At 38.9% G+C, this 20,329-nt stretch overlaps 1 protein-coding gene across 7 annotated transcripts in view; it reads left to right on the forward strand.

The window, feature by feature from the left end:
• NXPH1 (neurexophilin 1) overlaps positions 1-20,329 on the forward strand; it is a 465,780-nt gene that overhangs the window by 221,179 nt on the left and 224,272 nt on the right. The window lies entirely within an intron of this gene.

The raw sequence follows: 20,329 nt of genomic DNA on the forward strand, positions 1-20,329 counted from the left end.
TGTGGGAAGGTAAAGGGAGACATGATTGGGATTTTTAGTATTTTTATAATCATTAGTATGAGTTTAAGCAAACTCCAGGAGATAGTGAAGGACAGGGAAGCCTGGGGTGCTACAGTCCATCCAGTTGCAAAGAGTTGGACACGACATGGCTACTGAACAACAAAAGTATGATTGTATTTTAGAAAGAATACTGGAGATAAGGTGGCCAGTTCAGAGTTATGATGGGGCTCTACACTTGCCGTGACTCATTTTTCATGCTGGCAAGACTAGGCTTCACTACTAGTACTAGTAAAGTGGAGAAGGATCAGACAGTCTATGCTGTTCAAGTCTTGGCCTTGCCATTTATTAATTTACTCTTTTGGTCAGATATTTCCCCCTTTCCCCTCTTTGGTCAAATTTTACTTTATTCTGCTAAGCCTGAATTTTTTTCAGGTGTATAATGAAGATAATACTAATACCTACCCTATAATAGGTTGTGAATATAAATGAGCTAGGGAATATCCTGGCATGTTGTCAGTGGTCAATAAATGTTTGCAAATTTTAATTTTGCTTCCTCCTTTTCCTGTATCAGAAAAAATGGTTCAGAGTAATTCATATTCAGCTGAAAATATTTTGAATTTAGTTTCTCATCTCTCTTGTCTACTCACTAGCTGTGTGATCATCCCTTCTTTGTGTCATAGCTTTGTCCCTTTTAAAAATGAAGTTAATGTGAAAAGTAAGTTGTTGATATTAGAGTACTTTGAAATAATCACTGGTTATTTATGAAAAGGATATGATTATGTAGAGGAAAAGTCTTGATTTCTTTTAGCTCATTCTTTATTAGAGTCACCCTACAAATGATGGAAGAAGTCCAGGAAATTTCCTGTGGGCCCATCATTCAATAAGACATAGAGAAAACTAGTCATCATGAAGAACTTGTTAGAAATTAACTTACCCCATGGTGGGTGGAGTAAGCTGGTTCGCCAAGAGATGTTAGTTGAGAAATGTCAAAAAGTCAAACTCCCCTCCAAATCTCTTCTATCAATGTGTAGTGAGCACCCCCAAATACTAATATTAGAAAATTTGTATTTTTACAATATTAAGACCTACAAAGCAAAGTGGTAGAGTACAAAGAATAAATGACTCTGCGTTCAAGTGAGTTTTAGGACTAACTAGCCATAAAGTCCTGCAGTCTTTTTGGGTTGCATTTGTAAATGATGCAGGTTGGTGTAGGATGATCTCAGTGGTTCTTTCTTCCTTTAAGATCTTGTGAATTAGGCTGCTGAGAGAGAATGGATTCGTAAAACCTTTGATGTTCATCTGTGAGAGTTGGCCAACCATTCTAGTGAGCAGCACATGCTCCAGGAGGATTACTCTGAGGGGAGTGGACAGAAGAGAGGGTTGTTGTAGAGATTCTGCCGGCAACAGTGGAGACTGGCTTGGCTGGGGCTGGAGCTGGAGAAGAATGAGAAATGAGGTGGGTCAACGAGGGAGGTGGTCTTGCTGGGTGTGGTGAGAGGGAAGGCTACTATGCTGACTTACCCACTTTCTTCGCCCTGCTGACCAGCTCTGATTAAAGACCAATCATTCAGACATCTGGTTTGGACTATAAAGCTCCTAGCCTGTTTCTTGGGCTGATTGAATTCTTTTGGTGAAGTCTTCATCTATAAATGAGGTTTAATGCTAATTTACTTGTCTGAAGGAGGGGATAAATGTTATATAGCTTTATTGAAATTCATTTAGCAGTGAGGTGTTTTTATTCTGGGAGGTACGTTATCTCATTGGCCTTAAAAGTAGGCAAAAAATTTAACCTAAAGGTTTGTGTATTTTAATTGTAGGAAAACTAGAATGGGGATCAGAAAACTTGGTTTTAGTCTGAGCTCTGGCGCTTAGAGATATGAACCTGGGCCCTCAGTAACCCTTGAGGGTCTCACCCCTTATTAGAGATGTGGTGATAATATCTGACTTTGCCAGTCAGTGAAGCTGTGTGACATGCTTTGCACAGTGCTGTGCATCTAGTAAGTGCTCCACGACTAAGGGCTAGTATTTTTTCAATCCTGGTACAGTACCTGGAAATTTGAAACAGTAAAGAAAACATGAATGTGAAAGAGGAGAGTGAAAAAGCTGGCTTAAAGCTCAACATTCAGAAAACTAAGAGCATGGCATCCGGTCCCATCACTTCATGGCAAATAGATGGGGAAACAGTGGAAACAGTGGCTGACTTTATTTTTCTGGGCTCCAAATTCACTGCAGATGGTGACTGCAGCCATGAAATTAAAAGATGCTTACTTCTTGGAAGGAAAGTTATGACCAACCTAGATAGCATATTAAAAAGCAGAGACATTACTTTGTCAACAAAGATCCATCTAGTCAAGGCTATGGTTTTTCCAGTAGTCATATATGGATGTGAGAGTTGGACTGTAAAGAAACTTGAGCACCGAAGAATTGATGGTTTTGAACTGTGGTGTTGGAGAAGACTCTTGAGAGTCCCTTGGACTGCAAGGAGATCCAACCAGTCCATCCTAAAGGAGATCAGTCCTGTGTGTTCATTGGAAGGACTGATGTTGAAGCTGAAACTCCAATACTTTGACCACCTGATGCAAAGAGCTGACTCATTTGAAAAGACCATGATGCTGGGAAAGATTGAGGGCAGGAGGAGAAGGGGATGACAGAGGATGAGATGGTTGGATGGCATCACCAACTCAGTGGACATGGGTTTGGGTGGACTCCAGGAGTTGGAGATGGACAGAGAGGCCTGGTGTGCTGTGGTTCATGGGATTGCAAAGAGTCGGACACGACTGAGCGACTGAACTGAACTGAACTGAACTGAACTGAAAGAAAACAGTTATTGAATGAATGAACAGCAACAACAAAAGGGTGTTGTGAAGTTCAAAATAAGTCAATATGTGAAGTGTCACATCAGAGTTAAGTATACTCTGTTGAATGAAGCAACAGTTTCACACATACAGCAATGTTGTAGAAAAATTCCCGAACCTGAAACATCTCTTCCTACCTAAGTGAGGTGGATGGTATGATTTCTAGTGTGTTACCGTCAATTAGAGATACCTCCCCTTGCAACCCTATCTAAACTAGTGTGTGTGTGTGTGTGTGTGTGTGTGTGTGCGTGTGCTCAGTTGTGTTGAATTCTTTGCGACCCCACTCACCAGGCTTCTCTGTCCATGGGATTTTCCCAGCAAGGATACTGGAGTGGGTTACCATTTCTCCCTTCAGGGTGTCTTCCAGACCCAGGGATTGAACCCATGTCTCCTGCATTGTAGGTGGTTTTTTTTTTTTAACTGCTGAGCCACTGGGGAAGCCCATCTAAACTAGAATTCCCTCTAATTACTCTTTACTCTTTATCTGGCCTTCCTCTCTATCTCACCACCTGACAAGTTTATTTGTATTTATTAATATTATCTAACTCTTCTCCCTTTCCCCTTTTTAATATGAGACCTATGAAAGTGGGCCCTTTTGCCTGTTTTAGACTTTTCTCACTACTACAAATGGCATTTATAGAATGATACATGCACATTGTAGGCACACACACACAAAGATATGAATTAATATCTCTTGTGGATGCTTCATCTGTGGTAACAACTTTTCTTAAATGATCAAGCCCTTTTTACCTTATCCACCATTACTTAAAGCCTACAATGGGATTTCCCTAGGGGTGCAGTGTTTAAGACTGCACTTCTACTGTAGGGGACACAGGTTCCATGCCTGGTCAGGGAGCTAAGATCCTGCATGCCATATGGCACAGCCCCCTGCAAAAAGTCAAAACTATATCACATCTAGTTTTAAAGCAATAGCAATAAAATTTCTTGGTGACTCATTGGAGGTATTCACTGCATATAGATGGGTCTTATGAGCAGGACTTGGAAGCGGTTAGTCTGTGATCATGTGTGCCTTTAAGGATGGTCAGGAGAACTGCTTCCTCGATGGAGGTGCCCTCAGTCCTGATAGCTCCAGAGGTGTCTAAATCAAGAGCAACACCAATAATTCTGCTCTGTGCTCCATAAAAAATTAATAGCCATAAAAGTCAAATTGGCTTCCTCACTAGCAAATGAACTTTACTACCTTCCTTAGCTTATAGACTCTTAGTAACCAGTGTGTAAAAAATACCAACCAGGGAAAGATATTTTCCAGCTTTATAGGCTTAAAAAAAAAAAAAAAAACCATTTAATTCAATCTGGCACCCAGGCTGAATGTAAAATAGCTGCAAAGCAGTATTGATGGGACAACACATGATATAATTAAATATTTGTATCAGTTCATCAAGTGTAAGATAAAAATCATGTTCAGTAGCATCTGACTCTTTGCAATCCCATGGAGTGTAGCCTGCCAGGCTCCTCTGTTTATGGAATTGTCCAGGCAAGAATATTGGAGCGGATTGCCATTTCCTACTCCAGGGGATCTTCCTGACCCAGGGATTGAACCTGTGTCTCTTGTTCGGAAGGCGGATTATTTACCACTGAGGTCACCTGCGGAGCCCAAGATAAAAATCAATCAGACACCTTTAAGCGGGAATAAAGGCAGATGTTTGTGGTAGCCCTGCTCCTACATTGTACATGGTTGTTCTCTTTTCAGAGCATTATCCTCTGATATTTTCTGAGGGCCTGCTTTCTGCAGGTCTCTGAATAATATTTAACAATTTTTGAGCCAGAATCTGGGGCCTAAACCTCACCTGGGGAACTTGTTAAACCTGTAGATTCTTGGGCCTCATTATATCATTACACTGATGGTGGTCCTGACGCCATACTCAGAAAAGTAGTGTCATTTACAACCACAAGCCCTGGGTAAAAATCCAGGCTTACAAACTCTATGGCCTTGGGCAAGATAATGAATCTTTTCCTAAACCTCAATTTTCTCATTTGTAATTCAAGCTTTTGGATGATAAAGTACTGTGGATACATTATCATTTAATCCTACTTTCTAGGATAGTGTAGGAGTAAATGAGGCAATGTATGTAAAACATTTAGCTCAGAGTCTGATAAATATTGCACTGCTACTGCTGCCAGAAGCTAAGATGTACTGACTGCTTACTCTCTTAGGCACACTCTTCTAAGTGCTTTATGTGTATTCACCGTTTTAAATCTCAGATGCGTACTGTTTTATGCCTGTTTTATACAGCTGAGCAAACTGAGGTGCAGAGAAATCAAGTAACCTGTGTGCAGTCACACAGCCATGAGCAAAGACAAGAATCCAGGTTTGTGTGATGTCAGACTCCACGTACTTTGTCTGCTCTTATTACTTATTTTCTCCTTGAGCCCGTCTATCTTTCTTCTTCTAGCTTTGCATTTGGTCCTCACCAGCTCCACTCTGGTTCGTCTGTTGTTTTCCTCTGTGTTCTGGCACCAATACATTTGTTGCTGAAGGGGACTCTTAACATTGTTGTCCTTATTTCGCTTAGTCGCTCAGTCATGTCCGACTCTCTGCTGCCTTATGGACTATAGCCCGCTAGGCTCCTCTGTGCATGGGATTTTTCAGGCAAGAATGCTGGAGCAGCTCTCCATTTCCTACTCCAGGGAATCTTCCCGACCCAGGGATTGAACTCAGGTCTCTTCTGTCTCCTGCATTGGCAGGAGGATTCTTTACCACCCTGTGGGAAACCCACATTTATTGGTGAAGGGGAACTCTTAACATACATTCGAAAATAAGAGCCTACCTCAGAATTTAAGAACTGCAAATATTCTGCTATTCCCCACCCTTCCCCCCAAATATATGTATAAAAGCAACATTAGTTGACAAATCTGAAAAATCAACATAACTTTTTCTTTTGGCTCAGAGCAGTATATGTAGGTCAAAACAAATCAGAAAGGAAACATTTAAAAACTAAACTTAAAATTTCATGTTCTTTATGGCTAGCTAGGGCTAGTGGCATTGTAGGTAATTTCATTTTTTTAGACTTTCTACCTCTTCTGAATTTTGTACCACGTGGAACTTATATTACTTTGTAATCAGAAAAAAATATCTGTCTTCAAAAGAAAGCAAATTAATTGCAAATACATCTTCACAACATTTTTCTTGTATTTCTTCAGGCTACTGCTCACTCTTAGGCACGCATCCTGGTCACCTCCGTAGGACGCAGAGAAAAGCTGATCAATATTTTAGTGCCAAGGGGAGGAAGGAGGGACTGGTGAGAGAGAGAATATTTTAAAACTGTGTGAACTCTGATAGAGGTATGCCTCAGTTCACTGACCTTGAAAATTAACCTAGGGTAACCAGAGGACTAAGCCCCAGAATAAACAAATAAGCAAGAAAGTTCATTTCCAATTTTGTGCAAATGTTAACAACATGTTGTGTTTCTGCAATGCCAAAACTTATTAATTTAAATGAAAAACAACATCAGTCAAGTCATTGGAAACACACAAAAATCAATATGGGTGTTACTGTATAGATCAAGGTATCACTTTATAGATGGAATTTCTCTACTGTTCCTGTGTTTATTTAGTTACCACTTGAAATAGTTAGAGGTCATACTGGATTCTGCACAGACACTGGTGCTTCAGAGAGAAAAATTATGAAAATACCACACTGCAAAAGGAAGTGTGATGAAAAAGGCTCTAGTACCTTTCAGGGCCATAAAGGAGCCCTCAGAAACATCCTGTTTTCCAATACAGTGGTTGCTAATTTTTTTTTTTCCTTTTTGATAGTGCAGTGCAATCCATTTACGACTAGGTTGGAAACCTTTGGGTATAAAGAAATTGTAGACTATATGGAACAATTCTCCACACCAATAATAATCTTCCAACCACATTGATGCGTTAAGCTACTTATAATAGGAGTTGCTTGGTAGCTAATCGGAAAGAAGGCTCTGGAACTAAGGTATTGCATAAGCTTTTGTGTAAAAGCAGAGTTTCTGAAATGAGGGAAGATGTTATTGTGAGTGCTTGAGAATGTGGAGAGAAAAAGCCTATTATAATGTATAAGCCAAAGAAGAGATATCATACAATGATGGTACTTTACATTTATAAATTATATTACTCTCAAATATTTGATGTGTGTTCAGATCTATTTTATCACTCTGTTTCTGTCACAGCTCTGTATCAGCTGGGCATTTTCACCCCAGGTTGGTGATAATACTAAGGTGTGGTTAAGTCATTTGCTCAAATTTACTGGTAGGGTAAAAATTACAGTTGTGGGCAGAATTACAGTGTACTTACTAAGTTGGAGCTTACTTATACTCTGTTTTTTTGTCTTTCTTGATAATTTTTCTCAGGGCATAAAAATATCTGCATGAAAAGTAAAAGCAAACAAACAAAAAGAAAAACAACAGAATTACAGTGTACTTACTAAGTTGGAGCTTACTTATACTCTGTTTTTTTGTCTTTCTTGATAATTTTTCTCAGGGCATAAAAATATCTGCATGAAAAGTAAAAGCAAACAAACAAAAAGAAAAACAACAACAACAACAGCAATGCAGTGCCCAGTTTGCTTTGTTTATATCAACTTTAATATCTGGAAATGCTCAAGTCAATAACTGTGAAGTGCAGTATTCCAAAAATTTTGGGTCACTGACTGCTATTTTTCTTTTTATCCAGATTCTTTGACATTGTTTATGCCCAGCTGAAGTTAAGATGTAGACAGACAGATGCACAGCAAAGATTATCTGGCTCAAATTATGCATTTTTATAGTAGCTGTGATTTGGTTTTCAATATAGGTGAGATGTTTGTCACCATTAGGTTTGTTTCAAAAAGGACAAATTTAGAGATGCATAGTAGAATCTCATGCTTCACTTGGGATTTTTGGAAAAATTCATTGAAAGGATTTTCCAATTTAAGCCTGTGATGATGGGCCTTTCCTTATTTCTCTGCCCCCCTCTCTATCTCCCCTCCTTCTCTACTTTTTAACAGAAAAAGAGATTGAAATCAGTGAAATCCCTGTCATACAGGCCTGTATTCTCTGTGCACAGAGAAAACTCAGATGATCCCTTTTCCAGACAAGCATTGTCTTTTCAATTCTCCCTAAATACTTCATCCTTCCACTTTTGTAATTACACTTGTAATTATCAGCCTATCCCACTTGATTGAATTACCAGAGTGCTAAGACCAGGCATCTCTGTTCACATTTGCATTTTCTTCCTTCTATTCCTATAAATGTGGAGATTTGAGGTAAGAAAATAAGAGCCTGTCTTCTATTTGGAGGACTGGACTCCCATGTATAAACACATATAGTATTTGAAGTTCAATTATAATTGTTTAGTAAAGATGGGAGACAGCAGCAAAGATGGGTGACGGTAAATGGATTCTAGGGTGGTAAGAAAATGATTTTAGCATATTTCTGTTTTTGCACTATGAAGATTTAATGGACAATGCAGTTTTCCGCTACTTTTGTCTGCTCTTCTAAAAAACCGTGTTGTATAACATATTCTGTTACTGAAGTCATGAATGGCTCTTTTTTGTTAGGGATGCTAGTTGTATCTCCTTGAGTTTACCTGTGAAAGTACATAACAAGCTCAGCTATGGAAAGGAAACTATTATAACCACTGGTAGGCTTAAGAAAGGGAGTGACATCGTCTGGTTCACCTGTTTTTGAAGACATCCTGCTTGCTACGTAGGATATGTATTGTGCTGGACCAGAGTGAAAGAAGAAAAGATGTATTAATAGCCTGGGCGAGACAATAGGGTGGCTTAGACTACAGTTGTGAAAATGGACAAGGAGAGAAGTGGGTATGTTTGAGATGTATCTTGGAAATAGGATCAAGAGGACTTATATTGTGGATTGGATACAGGGTGTAAAGGAACTAAAAGTGCCTGATGATTTTTGCTATGAGTAACTGGCTGAATCACCTTCCCCTGTGGCTCAGATGGTAAAGACTTTGATCCCTGGTTCGGGAAGATCCCCTGGAGGAGGGAATGGCAACTCACTCCAGTATTCTTGCCTGGAGAATCCCATGGACAGAGGAGCCTGGCAGGCTACAGTCTGTGGGGTCACAAAGAGTTGGACACGACTGAGCGACTACCACTTTCTCTATTCAACTGACTGAATAGTGCTGCCATTTACTGAGATGATGACTCCTAGATGGTGGATGAGTGAAACTGAGAGTTCCATTATGAATTTTAAAAATTCTAGGTGCCAAATTATATAGCCAACTCTTGTTTTTGGATTAAATTTGCAAATTATTACTTTTATTATTATGCTTAAAAATAATATATTAATTTATTGCTGTTTTTAATTGTAAACTCCTGAGAATGGGAGAAGGCAATGGCACCCCACTCCAGTACTCTTGCCTGGGAAATCCCATGGATGGAGGAGCCTGGTAGTCTATAGTCCATGGGGTTGTGAAGAACCAGACACGACTGAGCGACTTCACTTTCACTTTTCACTTTCATGTACTGGAGAAGGAAATGGCAACCCACCACAGTGTTCTTGCCTGGAGAATCCCAGGGACGGGGGAGCCTGGTGGGCTGCCGTCTGTGGGGTCACACAGAGTCGGACACGACTGATGTGACTTAGCAGCAGCAGTAAGGATGGAATGCTTTGGTGTTCACTTTTGTACTGCTTCTATTTCTGGGCCTCTTAATTAGTTGAATGATGAATAGATGGTGGTAGGGACTTCCACACTGTCTTCCCATCCCTTCTCTCCTCTCCTCTTCCTCCCCTCCTTCCCTCCCTCTCTTCTTTCCTTTTTCCCAGTGCTGTCTCCCTGCCTTCTTCAATGTAAGAAAAAGTACTGAACTGGGAATCCTCACATTTGGGTACTAGTCTCCACTAGCTGTGTGACTTTCAAAGTTCTAATGAATGTTTTTTGAGCCTCAGTTTCTTCAACTGATAAGTGAGGCACTTAGAGGTGATCTGTAAAGTTTCTCCCAGTTCTAAAATTCTGTAATTGGTATTTTTCTCTCTGAAGTGTGCAAATCCAATATGTACTTGTAGGTTTACCTTCTAACTGTTTCAAGGGAAGGTATTTATAGCAAGAGACAATTTAGAGGTAATCAGTTCATCTCACTCTTGTGAAGGGTGAGGGAAGTAGAATCCTGAGGCATGCTTCCCCACTTATAAAATGAGACTTAAAATGATAATAATGGCAACAATAATAACAGTAATAATACTGACATCAAAAAATCCTCATGGGACTAAAATGAGATAAAGCATGCAACAGTGCCTAGCTAGAAATAAATGTTCAATACATGTTGGCTCTCACAATGATTATTGTTGTTAGATGTCATCTTATTTGCCCGAGGATATCTGATCATCTGGTGGCAGACCTGGGACTCAATTGTTTCCTTATAAGGCAGAAGCCTTCAATTTCTCTTCTAGGTCCTTCCTGTCTTCTCCAGCAACCACAGCTGAATACGTTCGTACACTGTGGAGATAGTACTCTAAAATGGCTATGACATACCTTAGGGGTGAAGCAAAACCTGGATTTGAAACCAGGTGCTGGTACTTTTTCCCTGTGTGACATTGGATAAGTATCAAATGTTCCTGAATCTCAGTCTCTTCATTTGTAAAATGGCTTAATAATAATAGGTACCAACCTCAAAGAGATGTAGTGAGGATAAATGATGTAATGTAATCTGGTACTTGACCATGTCCATGGCATGAATAAAGTCAATAAACCATACTTGACTAATTAGCTTCCTTCCACCAGACTTGCTAAATGCAGAAAATTCTCCTTATTGCCTACCTAGAAGTTATTAGTGAAGGTCGCTCAGTCGTGTCCGACTCTTTGCGACCCCATGGGCTGTATAGTCCATGGAATTCTCCAGGCTAGAATACTGGAGTGGGTAGCTGGTCCCTTCACCAGGGGATCTTCCCAACCCAGGGATCGAACCCAGGTCTCCCACATTGCAGACGGATTCTTTACCAGCTGAGCCACCACAGGAGCTCAAAGGGTGAGTGAAGTCACTCAACTGTGTCTGACTCTTTGTGACCCCATGAACTGTAGCCTGCCGGGCTCCTCTGTCCATGGGATTCTCCAGGCAGGAATACTGGAGTGGGTTGCCGTTTCCTTCTCCAGGGGATCTTCCTGACCCAGGGTTCGAACCTGGGTCTCCCACTCTATAGGCAGACTCTTCAGTGTCTGAGCCACCAGGGAAGCCCTGGAAGTTATTATATGTAGCTTAAAAAAATTGTTTCCATCTATTTACAGATTCTTTTATTAAAGTTGATTACTTTTAAGTTAATTTAACTATTTATTTTTGACTGCTTTGGGTCTTCATTGCTGCATGCTCCCTGCTGAGCAGGGAGGAGCTAATCTTCGCGGTGGTGGCTTCTCTTGTTGTGGAGCATGGGCTTTAAGGCATGAGCTCAGTAGTTGTGGTACATGGGCTTAGTTGTCCCATGGTGTGTGGAAATCTTCCCAGACCAGGGGTAGAACCTGTGTCCCCTGCATTGGTAGGTAGACTCTCAACCACTGGACCACCAGGGAAGTCCTACATATACTTTTTGAAGGAACGTCTGGCCTTGCAATCTGGCAGACAAAGAGATCAGAATCAGACAGATTCCTTACCAGCTGAGCCATCATGGAAGCCCAAAGGGAGAGTGAAGTCCCTCAGTTGTGTCCGCCTCTTTGCAACCCCATGAACTGTAGCCTGCCAGGCTCTTCTATCCATGGGATTTCCCCAGGCAAGAATACTGAAGTGGGTAGCCATTTCCTTCTCCAGAGGATCTTCCCGACCCAGGGATCAAACCCAGGTCTCCTGCACTGCAGGTGCATTCTCTACCATCTGAGCGACCAGGGAAGCCCATCACATTTGAATGTTGGATGACAATAGTGCTGTAAGTCTGGACGACAATCAGTATGACTTAAACAGGAGGGTGGAGGGCCACAGAAACGAGGTCTGTAGCAAAGAAAGAAAATCATTTGGTTAACCAACATGTTTGAACATGAAAAATATTCTTGGTGTTTGAAAGGTCCTTAACAACATTTAGAAAATATTAGCTATTGTTCATGTAAATCTAAATACATGAGACAAGAATCTTCAAGAAAGTGTAGATAGTAAGGGAAATGTCATCATTGTACATCATTTGGCTTGATCATCAATATTACACAGTCAGAGTTATTTGAACTCTGATTTTCCATGTAGCCCCCAATAGTAACTTAGTTCTGCTGAAAAGATGGGTGAATGGAAAAAAGGGAATGAGGGTAGTGTGGAAAAAGAGCTAAATTCTCATCTAAAAAGACAAGAAATCAAATAATAGTGTCTAAGCTTAATAAATAAAAAAGCAATATTTATAGTTAGAAACATTAAGGCAATTATAAGGAAAAAAAGCAAAAGTGTTGAAAGTGGTTCCTGCTGGAGAATGGGACTGGGGATTGGGAAGTGGTGGGAAGGAGGCTACTGTGTTTCCTTGTGTGCCTTATATACTGTTTGAATGAAAATGATGATTGATAGAAAAGTAGAAAAAAGATGATCTACACCTGTCTTTGCTTTCTGTATCTTTCCTAAATGAGATAAATATCAGTTATATGTGAAATATGTATAAAGCTTTTTTTATTGGAGCATAGCTGCTTCACACTGCTATTTCGGTTTCTGCTATTCAGCAAAGTGAGTCAGCCATACGTATACATATCTCCCCTCTTTTTTGAATTTACTTTCCATTTAGGTCACCGCAGAGTAGAGTTCCCTGTGTTATACAGTAGGGGCTCATTAGTTATCTATTTTATGTATTTTAGTGTGTGTGTGTGTATATATATATACACATATATATATATGTCAATCCCAATCTCTAGTTCACCCCACCTACCCCTCTTAACCCCTTTGGTATCCAAATGTTTGTTATTTACATCTCTGTCTCCATTTCTGCTTTGAAGATAAGATCATCTCTACCATTTTTCTAGATTCCACATATATGTGTTGACATATGATATTTGTTTTTCTCTTTCTGACTTACTTCACTCTGTATGATAGTTTCTAGGTCTGTCCACATCTCTGCAAATGACACAGTTTAGTTCCTCTTAATGACTGAGTTATAGTCTACTGCACATATGCACCACAACATCTTTATCCATTCCTCTGTTGATGGACGTTTAGGTTGCTTTCATGTCCTGGCTATTGTGAATAGTGCTGCAATGAAAAAAAAATGCTGTCTAGGCTCTCACCATGTTTTAAGGACTACAGTTCCCCCAGATGATGTATAAGCATGCCTATAAAATGCAATATTGGGCATTAGAATTTTCCTGAAATTTAGATATACTTAAGAGTTAACTCATTGGAAAAGACCCTGATGCTGGGAGGGATTGGGGGCAGGAGGAGAAGGGGACAACAGAGGATGAGATGGCTGGATGGCATCACCGACTCGATAGACATGAGTTTGAGTAGACTCCGGGAGTTGGTGATGGACAGGGAGGCCTGGCGTGCTGCGGTTCATGGGGTCGCAAAGAGTTGGACATGACTGAGTGACTGAACTGAGCTGAACTGAAAGGTGTTATTTAGGCTACCCACTCCAGTATTCTGGCCTGGAGAATTGCATGGACAGTTCATGGGGTCACAAAGAGTCAGACACAACTGAGAGACTTTCACTTCACTTCACAAGGTGTTATTAGTGTTGGAAGTAAAGTTTGTATTGATTATATCATCAGTAGGCTTGTGTTAATGATATTATAAAATATATGCCTTGAAAAAAATGCAGACTATAAGCACTTTTTATAAGTAAATGTGATAATAGCACTTATTCTTTTACTGTACTTTTACCTCATGAAGTATAGAAACTCAGTCTTTTCTTCTCTGGTGACTGTTAGAACACAGTATTGAATATATAAAATTTTTTTGTGGAAGTGAACTCAGAGCAAAGAGCATCTACTCCCACTCCCTCATTTAATTTATTTTTTAACTTAATTTTATTTTTAAAAATTTATTGGAGTTTATAGTTGACTTACAATGTTGTGTCAGTTTCAGGTTTACAGCAAAGTAAATCAGTTGTGTGTGTGTGTATATAGGTATATATATATATATGTATATGTATATATATATCCATTCTTTTTAAGGTTCTTTTTCCACACAGTTCATTACAGAGTGTTAAGAGTTTCCTGTGCTATACGATAGGTCCTTATGAGTTCACTTCAGTCAGTCAGTTCAGTCGCTCAGTCATGTCTGACTCTTTGTGACCCCTTGAATCACACCACGCCAGGCCTCCCTGTCCATCGCCAACTCCCGAAGTTTACTCAAACTCATGCCCATCGAGTCGGTGATGCCATCCAGCCATCTCATCCTTTGTCATCCTCTTCTCCTTCTGCCCCCGATCCCTCCCAGCATAAGGGTCTTTTCCAGTGAGTCAACTCTTCGCATGAGGTGGCCAAAGTATTGGAGTTTCAGCGTCAGCACCAGTCCTTACGAGTTATTTATTATGTATATAGTAGTGTGTACGTGTCAATCCCGATCTCCCAGGGCTTGGCTCCCCCTCTCCCCATTGGTAACCATAAGTTTGTTTTCTACATCTGTGACTCAACTTCCACTTTGTAAATAAGTTTATTTGTACAATTTTTGTTTTAGATTCCATATATAAATGATATCTTATGATATTTGTCTTTCTATGTTTGATTTACTTCAGTATGACAGTATCTAGGTTCAATAATCTTAAAAACAAATTACTGGTAATTCTGATTTGGGAAAGAAGGTGAATGATATCACAGAATCATAGAATCACATGGGAGGTAATTTAAAAAGATAACTTATTTCCCACCTTGGATAGTCAAGATACACCTCCAATGCCATGGGGAACTCAGATAGTGGTTCTTATCAAAATGTGAGAAAAATGATATTTAAAAATATTCCACTAAGACCTTACTGAAAACTACATTATAACCTCAACCTGCTATTTCCATGGGCTTCCCTGGTGGCTCAGTGGTAAAGATTCTGCCTGCCAATGCAGGAGACTCAGGTTCCATCCTTGGAATGGGAAGACTCCCTGGAGGATAAAATGGCAACCTACTCCAGTACTTTTGCCTGGAAATCATTTGGACAGAGGAGCCTGGAAGGCTATAGTCCATGGGATTGCAAAAGAGTCAAACACGAGTCAAACACAACAACAATTATTTCCATAATTACAGTAAGAGCTGATATTCCCATATAAGGTTTAAAAATAATATTAATGGCATTGAGTCAAGTAATTTTTAAGCATGGTAATATATTTAAATAATCTGCTTGAATTGGTCTTCTGTTTCCAGTGAAAATGAAGTAATGGGGTTGAATTTTTACTTCTACTGAGAACAACTAAAGATGGACCAAGTGTGTGAAACAACAAGTTTGAAGACATTGGACATTATATTCTAAGCCATAAAACTGTTTCAGTAAATTAAAAGGATTCAGGTCACAAAAATAACCATAATGGAATTAAATTAAAAATCAATAAAGTAGTCCATTTAACAAATTAGCAAATGAAATTATTTCTATTATACAACTATTTAAGTGAAATATCCTTGGATTTTTTTTTTTTGGGGGGGGAACCTCTTAGTTCCCACCTCCCAAGAGGAAAAACATATCATGTTAAAGTGGATATAAATGGCCAGTGTAGGAATGTCATTTTATGTTTGAGTTTACACTGGCAAAATAATACAGGTACTAGAGGGAAATATGACTTATTTGGCAAATAAGTGCAGTGTTTCAAGAAATTAAATGAATTAGGAGACTTTGAGATCTAGAAGTTTTACTGTATGGAGTAATTTTGGTTTCTTCTTGAATTGCATATGTGGCCTAAAAATCAGTGAAACACATTTTAATCAGACAACATGTAAAGAGGATTTAAACATCTTTGAACTAATTTTTTTTCCAGGATGGTTTTCCTTTGGGGAGATAGACATTTTCAAGTTGATTCTACCATACAGGTATACAACTAACTTACTTATCTATTATTTCTATTCAATACAAGTGCTGCTGCCATGAGACTCTTCATTGACCCCCAAGTACATCTCATCCACTCCCACAGCTGGGCCTTTGCTCATGTTGAATCTCAACAAACCCCATCTATTTATACTTCTATCTTATGAGCTAGAGACTTCCCTTCCAATATTCTGACCTGCTGTTAATGTTCCTTTCTCTGGTACACTTAATAGGAACATTTAATGTTCCTATAGAAATTCATATATAACCGAGACTAAAGAAGTATAATATAACACAGATTCTCTTATTCATTGTTCTGTGGGTTTTAAACCATAGGATACATACTCACTTGAAAGTGGTTGCAATAATGCAAGTTTTTCCCCAGTCCTTGGAAACCCCAACCCATGAGGACTAAGGGATTAGGAATTTGTATTTTACCAAAGATCCTGGAATATCCTGATGTGATGGTCTGCATATCCACTTTAAGCAAAAACCCCGTATCTTTAATGGATTTCAATAATTCAGTGTAGTTTACTCAGTGTCTAGTCCTTCTTTTATATCTTTATATCAACAAGTTGAGGGCTAAGCTTATAATGGATTCTCAATAAATGCTCACAAATTAATTGAAGCAGTGCAGTTACACAAATGTTTAATGTATGTACTTTTCAGATATTTTTGTTTTTAATGATTGTAGAGTCAGGTATCTTAATTAAATGTTTTTTCCTAAACTTGTGATTTGGCTTCTCATTTGAATAATAGAATTTTAGTGCTGGAAGGGATTTCTGGAATTAACTTGATTCTCTTATTTTTCAATGAAGCAGTTGAGGGCATGAGAGGTTAAGTGACTTGCCCAAGTTCACACAGCTAATTAGTGAGAGTTGCTTCTACAGAACTCAAGTCTCCAACCTCCCAAACCTTGTGTTCTTGCTGTTGCCCATGTTGTCTCTTACTAAGAAATCTGCCCAGTAACCCTAGGTAGTGACACAAGTGATAAGATTTAAACACACATTTCTCAGTGAGTTAAGTGACTAAAAACTTTATGTCATTTGAAAGAACTCACAGCAGAGGTTACTTTAGCTTATTATTTGGTCAGGATTATTTTGGGTCCAATAATTCATTTTTGTGGTTCTGTCCCATGTGGTAGAAGTTTTAGCAGAATCCCTGGCCTCTAATTGGTTGCCAATACCATCCTTTACCCCAGTGCCAATAAAAAATGTCTCTGGACAGTGCCAAATGTCCCCTAGGAAACAAAATCACTCCCAGTTGAAAACCTTTGCTTTAAACAGACAAGCACATAAATGCTTGTATCATTGGATTCTTAAATTCTTGGAAAGACTCATAAAGGGTCTTTCAAGAGCCTTACTAGACAGAGATTTTCATTGGAGGATGCTCAGCATTTGAAGCAATCTCTATGTGGAGGTACCATACACATATGTTATAAGTTTAAGGCTAGAGAAATTGAGTGCAGTGCAATGTTATAAAGTAGAATTACTAAGCCATGTGATCTTGTGATTTAGGTGGATTTCTATGGCTTTTTTTATTTACACGAATTTTTATTATGTTTCTTTTTATTCTTAAGTACTACTATGCCTATTATTTCTTTAAGTGGAACATTATGTTATGATAATGGTTTTCATCATCTGTAACCCAATGTATATAGACTCTAGAGGTGAAACATTTATCTTGTGGATTTTTCAAAAGTCAAGAAAAACTATGTAGATATACCCTTTGGAAAATGTAAATATATATAACGTTTTATCATATGCAATGAGTCTTTCCCACCCCCCACCCCCCCAACATCCCTTTCCTTGAATGTAGAAGCTCAGGAAAGCCTATTTGACCACTTTAGTCAAGCTTGACATTAACAGTAGAATGTCTTAATGAATATATGCTTATCTTTGCTGCTGTGCTGAAGGAAATAGCACTTTCTGCTCTCACAGGATAGGAATTACGAACTGAAGTTTAACGGATGAGCAACATATTATCAAAGAGCTGCCAGAGAAACATCTCTTTAGTGTAAGTCTGAAATAAAGGGAGAGAAGTCTTATTTAAGGAGAACTTTATCCCATAGAGTAGCTTGTGAAATAGAAGCATTAAGCGGGGAGTGGAAGGTTGAGTTCTAGTGCTGCTTATGTCACAAGGACACTCTCTGATTTGGCATATTTTTTATTTATCCATTAATAATGATCTTAGGCTAGATGATCTTGTACATGCATATATTGCATATCTGCAGTAAAAATTTAATTATTTATATTGCTCAGAATAAATTTTTTTAGTAGAAAGAAAAAAAAAATAGCACTAGAGAAATGCCCCAAGTAATAATGTGAACTTCATCAGGAAAAACTGTCCTCTTCTAGTTTTGAACATGGAATTTTAGAGGACATATAAACATAGAAACTTTGTATACAATGGTTCTAATGAAATTAAAACAAAATACTAGCCTCCAAATGATTTTCTTCTCCTCTAGCTAAAACAAAATACTGTATTTGCTCCTAGTGATATTCTGCTCAATTAGGTCAATTAGTGGTTTAATATTCAAAGGAAATAATACTTAATGATTATAATATTGATGATTTTCATAATTAAAATATGGAAATGATAAATATCAACTGCTTAGACTTCAATTAGCTTATTACCATGCAGCAGAGAATACACACCTACACTACTGATATCATTTTTCTTATTTAGTTCTTGGCAACTAAGCACTGTCAGCTCTTAATATAATTATGTCAAGCTCTCCTACAAGTTAGCTCCTGGCCAAAGTCTGACACACACAGTCTGTATCTGGGTTTAATTATGTTGATGAACAAAAAAAGTCACCTTTTTTGTGTGTAGGCTAAATGCTCACTATGTGTAGGGAGACAAGCTGTTGCTCTTTTGATTTACCCTAAAGATTGGAACGAAAGGTCAGGGATCTTTTGATGCAAGCTAATTAAAATATCAATGATTATACACACATTGTAAGCTTGTTTTTGGATCATTGTATAATATAGAAATTTCTTTTTCATATATATTATGACTGTAAGTGTCAAGAAGATCAACATATTAACTTTGGAAAGAATACTTGAACATACCTGGGGTTGCTTTTTATTTCTTTACAAAATTGAGTACATTAATGTGTGTTTCTCCCACTCATGCCAGAGGGCGATTGAGTTTGGGAAAGAAAATTGCAAACGTGGAGAAAACTAGGTCCAGTCAGATCATTAATGAAAACAGATGGGCATATTCGTCACTGGTGGTTATTAGGCCTCTGGTCATGTAACTGTGGATATTCCAGCTCAATTAATTGGATTAGCTTTCTTAGAAATTTGTCTCTTTAGATCAAAGTGTGATCTATGGACTACCTCCTTTAGAATCACCTGAATTTCTTAAAATGTGTACTCCCTGACCTCACAACTAAATATTTTATTTCCTTAGGTCTGGAATAGAGCTTTGGAATAAACACTGCCAAAAAAATTCCAGGTGATTCTGATACTCTTTAAAATTTCTCAACCCACTAACTTAGATAGCAGCAGCCAGAATTTAGTCAGAACAAATACTTTATCTTTTGCATGCCTACTTTTCCTAGTGATCCCCTCATCCCTCTTCCATCTCCAGGCCAGAATACTAGAGTGGGTAGCTAGCTGTTCCCTTCTCCAGGGGATCTTCCCAACCCAGGGTTTGAAACCAGGTCTCCTGAATTGCAGGCAGACTTTTACCAGCTGAGCCACTAGGGAAGCCCAAGAATACTGGAGTGGGTAGCCTATCCCTTCTCCAGTGTATCTTCCTGACCCAGGAGTTGAAACCAGGTCTCCTGCATTGTAGGTAGATTCTTTACCAGCTGAGCTACCAGGGAAGCCCCTTCCATCCCCTACCATTAGCTTATTTCTAGGTTTCAGTGAGCTGCCAACTAATGCCTGCTAATGAGAGCTTAAAGCATTAGACCCTTGGGGGGCATTTTTACTTTAATAACAGTAGTAGCAGTGTTGGTGTTAGTAGTAATAACATTTGGTTCTATGCATTTCAAACCTTGTGTCTCTTACCCACATAATTCTGGTGTCAGAGGCTGCAGGGCATTTTCATATTGTGAAATGACTTTGGCCCTGGACTTTTGTGTGATCACACTAGAAGAGTAGGTGCACTGGAAGGGAGAACTCCTGGAAATACTCCTAAACTGAGATGGTTCACAAGAATTTAGGTCTACATGGAGGTGATGGTAAGTCACATAAATATATCCCATTAAAATCCAGCTAAATATAATTATTCACAATTCAATTTCCCTGTAGGTGGATGCTGATAATCTGTGCAATCATTCTGAAGTCACAGTGCATAGGAGAGGAAGGAAACGAGAGGGGAAATCCAAGGGGAGAGAGTCAGTGGTCTTAACTGTGTGTAGTTAAAGTATCTTCTTTTGCAAATTTTGGAGAGATATATGATGGTGAAAACACATTGTTCTCCTTCACTGCCAGCCATTCCCCTGAAGTGGCAAGAGAGGGGCCCTCAAACTCAAGCTTCATTAGCTTTTCAGTAGATTTCCTTCTGCCTATACCTGGGTCAGTGACAGACACCTGGCGTCTGTACCAAATAGATACATAGTAAGTGGGTGAGT

This window comes from Cervus elaphus, chromosome 18 (genome assembly GCF_910594005.1).
Source record: "Cervus elaphus chromosome 18, mCerEla1.1, whole genome shotgun sequence".
Lineage (NCBI taxonomy): Eukaryota > Metazoa > Chordata > Mammalia > Artiodactyla > Cervidae > Cervus > Cervus elaphus.